The sequence below is a fragment of the Gekko japonicus genome, unplaced genomic scaffold, assembly GCF_001447785.1.
Source record: "Gekko japonicus isolate JY-2015 unplaced genomic scaffold, Gekko_japonicus_V1.1 scaffold29, whole genome shotgun sequence".
NCBI lineage: Eukaryota > Metazoa > Chordata > Lepidosauria > Squamata > Gekkonidae > Gekko > Gekko japonicus.
The window spans coordinates 59,033-67,111 of record NW_015172003.1 but is presented as its reverse complement, the minus strand read 5'-3'; the positions used below and the strand labels follow the sequence as shown (position 1 = coordinate 67,111).

The following is an 8,079-nucleotide window of genomic DNA, read 5'->3' as shown; positions in this document are numbered from 1 at the left end:
AAATGGAAAAAAAGCAAGTCTCCACAGAAGAACAACTTTTACAGCTGCAAATGGAGAAGGCAAACCTGGTCCTCCGATTCCAGGGTGTCCCAGAATCTAAAGGAGAGAATCTGAAGCAAATATTGAGCGAAGCATTAGCCCCAGTGACAGATTTGACGGCGGAGTACTTGATGAGTGAAATGGATGTGGCCTACAGGTCATATTCCGTATATATAAAAAAGAATAATCTGCCTGGGGAAATAGTAATGAGATTCTCAAAGAGATATGTGAGGGATACTATCCTGAGAGCAACGATGGGGACAACCTTGAAAACTGGGGACAGCACCATCAGGATCCTTAAAGACATCCCATTTGAAATAAGACAAAGGAGAAAGAAATACAAAGATTTAATCCTTTTTCTTCAAACAAACGCAATCAGCTATCGGTGGCTGTATCCAGAGGGCGTAACCTTCAAACTTCAAGATAAAAAGGAAAAGATAGACTCTGTTTCCAAAGCACGGGACTTTTTGAAAATCCAGATGGGTGAGCAAGAGAAAGGCGATAAAGAGGACAGTAAGTCCAGTGGCGAGCTGGACGCAGGATCTTCTGGAGAGGACTCTCTGTCAGAGAAGGGAGCAGCGGCTCCTAAAAGTCCTTATAAATTGCGAAGAAGACAGGATAAGAAGAAATGAAGGCTGAAGGACTCTGTATTGTGGCTTTGAAAAGAGATGATTGTAATGAGATGCTTTGGGGTTTTTCTTTTTAACAGTTAATTTAAGATTCAAAAGTTGTAATAGTAGATCTGACTAAGTTCAAAAAATTGTTAGCGAGTTTAGAACTGACTTTGTACTTAAGAGATTTTGAGGCTCTCCTCTCTTGGGATTTTAGATAGTTGTGGGTTTTTAGATAGTAGTGGGTTTTCTTTTCTTTATCCCTAAACGTAGTTCCCTTCCCTCATTTTCGTTGTAGATTTGTAGTCTTTAGAAAAATAAAATTAAAAAATCCCCTTCGGGGGGCCGAAAAAGAAAAGAAAAGCAAAACTGTCCCTTCACCTGATCCAATGAACTAGCCCTCTGTCTGAGCACAGTGTGATTTGCTCAGATATACACCAGCGTTTATCATAAGGGGTATCAGTGTAGAAGTTGCACCCTGTGATGAAAGCCCTTTCTCTTAACTCCACTTGTGTGGAGGCCAGCTGTGCATAATATCCACTACTATTGTTGTTATTACCATCACTTCATATGTTCCAGGGCTGATTCCTGTAACAGAAACAAGATTTTAGGGCTGCTGAACCCCTGACTCACGTTATGCCCTGAAATTTGCACTAACTATTTCAGGAAAAAGAAAACCAGCAAAAATTCCAGGCCATATCATATTTCACCAAGCAATTTAACCGAGTTGCAGAATCAGGCTACTTTCTGGCTCAGGATAATAGAATCAATCACATGGCGGTCTGTCCAGTCCCAGTGTGAGTGCAGTCCTTGGGCTTGGATGGTTCTCACTTTTGTAGAGCCCTGGGCTGGATGGACACCTGGAATGTACACATGGACCTCCCATTCTCCATTCTCTGCAGTCACCTTTCTGCTGCTTGTGCATGTGTCCAGGTATAGGTGGTGAGGATGGGCAAAACAGGTGGGAATCTTCCACTCACACTGGATCAGGTCCATAGCGTGTAATTGATCTTAAAATACCTTCTGGCTTTTGGGAGTAGACTATTCCCCCACCCTCCACTCCCTGAAAGTTGTGTTTTAAATAGAAATTCAACAGATGAAATAATTCCCATCATACAGAGGATATATATTTCTGTTTTGTGTGTAACTGTTAAAGGCTCAGAGCCTCTGGTTTTAGTTGTGTGTGTGTGTGTGTAGCAGTGTTGTTTGTACAGTGTCCTGCAAGGAAGCCCATTAAAAGGTTGGACTCTTTTTCTTTTTTAAAAAAGTGTATGTGTGTAAAGATTTCCAGCTGTCATTGACTGCTTTCTGATCGCTTCCTGCTTTGTGCACTTGACTGAGAGCAGAAACATAGCCTTTGGGGTTGGGAAGGCAGGTGGAATAAATCTGAAGCCATGGCCCACTGAGTAGAATTCAGCACCATACAGCAAGCTCCCGAACTCAATAATGATTGGTCTTCTTCCAGCACAGTCCATGTGTCACCTATGTCCTCATCCATAATTCATCCTTCTTTCCTCTTTAACATCCCGTGCTTCATTGTCCACATTGGCCATCTGCCATTAGGTGGGTTTGCTTTCCATTAGCACTTGGAATTATTCTAATGGGAGAACCCCCTCATTATTTATCTACCCTTACTGTTCCCTCAGCGTGTTGAGCATTAATGTTAGCACATTTAAATGCCTTCCCTTCTATGAGTTTTTAGGACAGGTTTTTTGGTATCCCCTTTTCAGATAGATTTTGTCAATGTGGTTCTGGCATTATTGATACCATCTCACACATAATGGTGGACTGCCCCTTGCTAAAAAGAGAGAGAGTGAGTGGTGGATCCAGAGGATTGTGGTGCACAATAACATCTCACCAGGTTCAGTTTCCCAGACCCTACTCTCAAATGTAAACTATGATTGCACAGCAGCTGAGCTGGCCTCAGCTGGGAGGGTGGGTTAAAAAGGTGAGAAAATAAAGTTTTTGGCTGGTGCTTCTTCTTCTAGGCATAATGGCTTCTTTAGAAGAAGTAAGGCATTATTCTGTGGTTTTGAGTTGTTCAAGACCTTGTGTCCATGAACAAAAATGGGGGGGAGGGAGGAAGGAAGGATGACCTGCCATCTTGGGAAACTTCTCATAAGACTACTGCAAGTCAGTGCTGGGCCATATTTGAAAATGCTGCCTCTAAGCTATTGGTGTGACAGAAAGCCCAATGTTGGCTAGATTTTTAAAAATGTAATTCAGCCAGCTCAGTTTTTTGAACACATGAAGCTGCCTTGGTCCATCAAAGTCAGTATTGTCTGGCAGCAGCTCTCCAGGGTCTTAAGTACAGGTCTTTCACATCGTTTATAACCTGGTCCCTGTATCTGGAGATGTCAGGGATTGAACCTGTGACCTTCAGCATGCCAACAAGATGCTCTAGCACTGAGCCATAGACCCTCCCCTAAAGCAGTTAGGTAAACAAATAATGTAATTTCTCTCTGTATTTAAATCAGAATTTTTAAATTTATTGACTAATTTTTCAGTCTTTCCCCCCTGTTGGTTATAAAGCCCTTGTATCCATTCTGATTGATTATTTTCCATCTAGATAGAAGTTGTGAACTTTTCTAGAATTTAAAGTTCAGTTCCAGCTGATGGGGGAGCATCCTGTTTCTTTGCCTTGGAGTCAACATGTGGCTGACTCAGTACTAAAAAAATGTGAACATAGGATTTCTTACAACCCTATTTGTTTGAACCCTTTTGGCCATAAAAATATTAGGGTCATGCTGTGCATTTTTAGAAGTATTGCTTGGTTTTTACTTTGCCATGTAAACTCTGATTTTCTTAAATAAATCATTTTAGACCATAATACTGTGTCTCATGATGTATTAATTTCCATTTGCTCATGTATTGCTTTGGATAAAAAGATTGGAGCTCTTTGTATAAGGAAAGTTCAAAGCCTCTGCAGAGGTCTATGGATGAATATCCAAAGAGATGAAATTGTACTGAGTGGGTTTTTTTTAAAGAGTTTTTGGTCCCTTTTGGACTGGTGGTGCACAAGGAAGGCAGGAAAAAACCTGGCATAGCTACCTGCCCTCTGCAATTGGTTAATGAGGGACCTGCCACAGTTCAAAGCACTAGGAGAGATCATTTCCAGTTCTAGGAGAGGCAAATATTGTTCATTTATAAAGGTCTTTTTATGTAAGGGGGCTTTAGCCATCTTTGGAACTTATTAGAGAAGGCTAATGAGAATGAAAAGAGTGCTATCAGTCCAATCCTTAGGAGAGTTACTTAGACTGGAATCTAAGCTTTTAGCTTTTAGTGTCTATAGGTAGACTGCCCCATAAGCATTAGAATGATTTTTTGCTCTTTTTTGTCTAGCAAAAGCCAATTTGACTCAATTTGACTCACATGACGTTTGCACATGGATCAAATAGGCCTTGGACTAGTATAATCTTCCCAGGAGCCTCAGCAACAACTTTGTGTCATCTGTATTCAGTAATCACGTAGCAGACATATGAAGAGATGTTGACTGGATTTGGCAGGTGGTTTACTTTACCAAAAGCAACAAAAACAAAGGGAACGGTCCTAACATTCAAGCGCCATCTTGCTAAATGGCAGCCAAATATACAGTCATGAAAAGGCCAACCTGCAGCCAGGGATTTATGAATAGGGTTGCGAAGTCACCAATGGCAAGCCACAAGGGATACCTGCAGTACAAACTACAGGTGTTTACCATAATAAAGCTGCCTCTTTCAGCTTCAGTGTCATGGACCGGTTGGGAAATGTTGTTAAAAACACTTATGCACCCTGTCTCTTGTTCCTACACTCTTACTGAACAATGGATACCAAAGGGTACCCAGCAGGAAGTTGGCCCCACTGCCTAACAAAAACTAACCATGGTGACTGAGGGGAACCTCCACATTCAGAGGCACTAAACTTCTGAATCCCAGACACAGGAGGCAACATCAGGGGAAGGCCTCGGCCTCTATGCCATTGTTGGTCGTCCAGAGGAATTGGTTGGCCACTGTGTGAGACAGGATGCTGGACAAGATGGACCATTGGTCTGATCTAGCAGTGCTCTTCTTATGTTCTTATGATGGTTGGCTACCAAATCCAACCAGCCTCTTGATACCCCTGCCTGTGGCCAATTGTGGTCTTGTAAAAATAGATTCACAACCTGAATAAAGCTTGTTTGTTCCTTTCAGTGTGGTTCTTGATCTTTTAGATGGCATTTCTCTGACATGCTTTCTCTCAGAATTCTCGATGTGCCTCTACAGTCTCTGCAGTTTTGCCGTTTCATACTTTTAGGATTCTTGTTGTGGTTTGCAGAATTTTGTATCCTTATTGCTCTTTCTCCTACCTCCAATATGGCCCTGATGTTTGCAAGATTGAAAAGAACCATACTGTTTGCACTCTAGTTCTACATGTGCTTGTTCTTACCAGGCAGGCTGCAAGTGATGCATGTATCCTCAAATCACAGCATGTCTGTATCTATTCTAATGATAAAGCTTGGTAATATTTGTTCTGCAGAACAATAGTTCTGGGGACTGTGTTCCTTTAACATTTCCAGTCCTGATCCTTTGTTTGGGACACTGATCTTATTAAACCAAGGCAGGTGACTACTCTATCCCTGTAAGAACCCTGTCTTTGTTGTTCCGATTTTTGCATTTTCACTACTTGGACAATTTCATTAGATTAATGCCTGTTCTCCTCCTCTGTGTCTCCTTTTTATTTTTCTCCAAAAGTATTTTGATTTCAGTGTTATGTATTTCAAAACTGCAATCCTTTCAGTGAAGCTGTTTCTGTTTTAGCTGTGTTTGATAGTTTTTTAACCAAATGTTAATGGGCTAATTCTGTGCGTGTGTTTTTAGAATTAACTGGCAGGTAGGTAATACTAGGGAACAGTGGCAATTGCCACATTTTAATAATGCTACCTGTTAGTGATAGGGTTAGTGATCCTCACCTATGAGCACTTGCACAGCTGTGTAATTCTGATTCCAAAGGAGATGGACTAGTTCTCTAGTACTTGATTCATGCCAGTTGTAGAAACATTGGATTGAAAAGAGTCTGGGGAGCTTCCCCATCAACATATGCATACCTGGACAAAATCCCCATCATTTGAGAACTACTATAAGAATCATCTTTGACAGGTTCCTGGACAACTTCTTTGTTGCCTGACCCAAGTCTGATCTTCTGCATTATTAAACTTTTACTTTTTGCACTTCCCCTGGCTTTTATCACATTATTTTCATTTAGGCATTGGGATGACAATTTATTCTTGGTAGCACTTGATATTTGGTGAAGAACTGTAAAAATTTACACTGAGTGCAGGGGATGCTTTGTCCCATGTGAACTTCCTCATGTGTCAGGCATGGTCTGCGTCTCTATTTATGCACTTTGCCTCTGAAAAAAGATCTGCTGGAGTGTGGAACAGGATGTTGTTCCCCTAGAGAGATCCTTCAGCGTTCCACTTTGTCAAGTCTTAACTTGCCTTCAAGAAACCATCTGCTCATAAATGCACAGAAATACCTCCTTCGGTGGTTGTTTTCATTTACTTTAATTTAAAATGAACCAAAAACATGTTAGCGTAAAGCGTGTATATTCAGAACAATATTTGCTGTTGTCTAAGATAACAGTTTCTTGTGTTTTTTTTAAAAACAGGAAACAAAGTTATACAAAAGAAACCCTGATTTTGTGGCTACAAATAAATCTATAAAGCATCCTGAGCCTGATAGGAAATGAAAGGTAAGGATTCTGAAGTTCTTTACTTGAGATATTCAAGGACACTGCGTAGCTGGCAATATATGTTCATTTGGAGACCATTTGTCACTCTCACAATATGTGTATTACTATTTCTGTTGGGCAATATCCAAAATGTTTGCATCCCATTGGTTTTTAATAGGAGTGATTCCCCTTTCAATAGCAGCAATATTGCTGGCTGACAAATATTTTCTTTAGGGTAAAGATGACTAGTAGGACCATTTTTAAATAGGGTTGCCAAATTGATTTTGCCTACCGGTGGGGGAGCCTCGCCTGGCTCCGGGAACTCTCTGTTGATGCGAGCGCGTGCGCGCCGCCAGCACATCACCGGAAGTGACACGTGATGTCGATTAAGTTGAGGGCGTGGCCCCGATCGTCGGAGGGAAAACCATAGAGTTTTCCCTCCGCCGATCGGGGCCACGCCCCCAACGTGATCGATGTGGTTGCATCACCTCTGGTGCCGCAGCCCCGCTACGCTTCGGGGGGCAGAGTTCTCCCCGGGGCCCGATTCTGCGGCTGCGGAAATCGGGCCTCCGAAGCGGGGGTTTACCTGCCCCCCACCCCCACTTGGCAGCCCTATTTTTTAATCATTTTCAGATGACCCTTGCAGCTTCATGTATTTGTTCCAAAACATGCATTTAGAGGGTTTTTTTAAATTGTTGGTTAAGTCCTACTATTTTGACATCCAGAAAATCTAGAAACCTTCTGATAGATGCTTTGTTATCTTACTTCTCATGCAAAGATGAGTCCTAGCTTTGGGGCCATTAGTCTTCTGCCAAAGACTCATCTACAATATTGTTTCAAGGTCCTATGTAGGTTATTTTGCTAGTGTTGTTGAATGTGAAATATAGTATAAGAGTTGCCGTTTAGGCCTTTGTGTCAGTCTGAATGACTGGAAGTTAATTTTCCAGAGTCTGTTCTGTTAGCTGTATTAATAATCTGGTTTCTTTATATAGAAAGCCACAAATCTTGGAAGTTTGGGGACAACTGTGATCTTTTCCGATGTGCTCTGTACTTTGGTGGAAAGTTCAATGTCTGATCTCTCAAACATTTAATAGTGTTTTCCCTCCAGACCTCAAATGGTAATTTCCCCAATTATGGTGAAATCTATGACAAAGCATAATCTGTTCAGAGAGATTAGTTCTCCACTGTTCCCAAATTTATATTATTGTACTAAGATGAGGAGGTTTGTAACAACAGTCCAGTCTTCTGGTCTTTTCCATCAAAATCAGTATGCTTAGTAAAATCTAGTGTGTTTATATTTCAAACAATTTTTCTTCTTTATACATCACCCATTTTATATAATTTTTATTTAAAAAATTTAGTACTTTACTAACAATGAGCACAATGTATCCCAATAAGGACTGCTGAGTGCAGCTTTTGGCATAGGGCAGTGGTTCTGTGGTGGAGCACATGCAGAAGGTCCCAGGTTTGATCCCTGTCAAGTCTAGTGAAAGGATTTCAGGCAATAGTGTTGGGAAGGACCTTTCTCTGCCTGTTACTTTGCAGAGCTGCTGCTAGATGGTAATGAGTGGCAGTGACCAATGGGCTTGGCATAAGGCAATTTCATCTGTTCAGTCTCTTCCACTAAAATCACTGTTAAGTGCTTTGAGTTTTAATTTGGTGGGAAAAAGCAGTACCACGTATTATGCACAAATGCACAAGTTAGGATTTTTAAGATATTCTTTGTATGTTTAAATGGATT

General features: G+C 41.2%; 1 long non-coding RNA gene across 1 annotated transcript in view; it reads left to right on the top strand.

Annotated features, from left to right (window-relative positions):
- LOC107117933 overlaps window positions 1–8,079 on the top strand; it is a 66,729-nt gene that overhangs the window by 16,794 nt on the left and 41,856 nt on the right. Inside the window, exon 2 of the long non-coding RNA XR_001482751.1 lies at window positions 6,276–6,359. This is a non-coding gene — a long non-coding RNA (uncharacterized LOC107117933). The remainder of the gene's footprint in view (window positions 1–6,275; window positions 6,360–8,079) is intronic.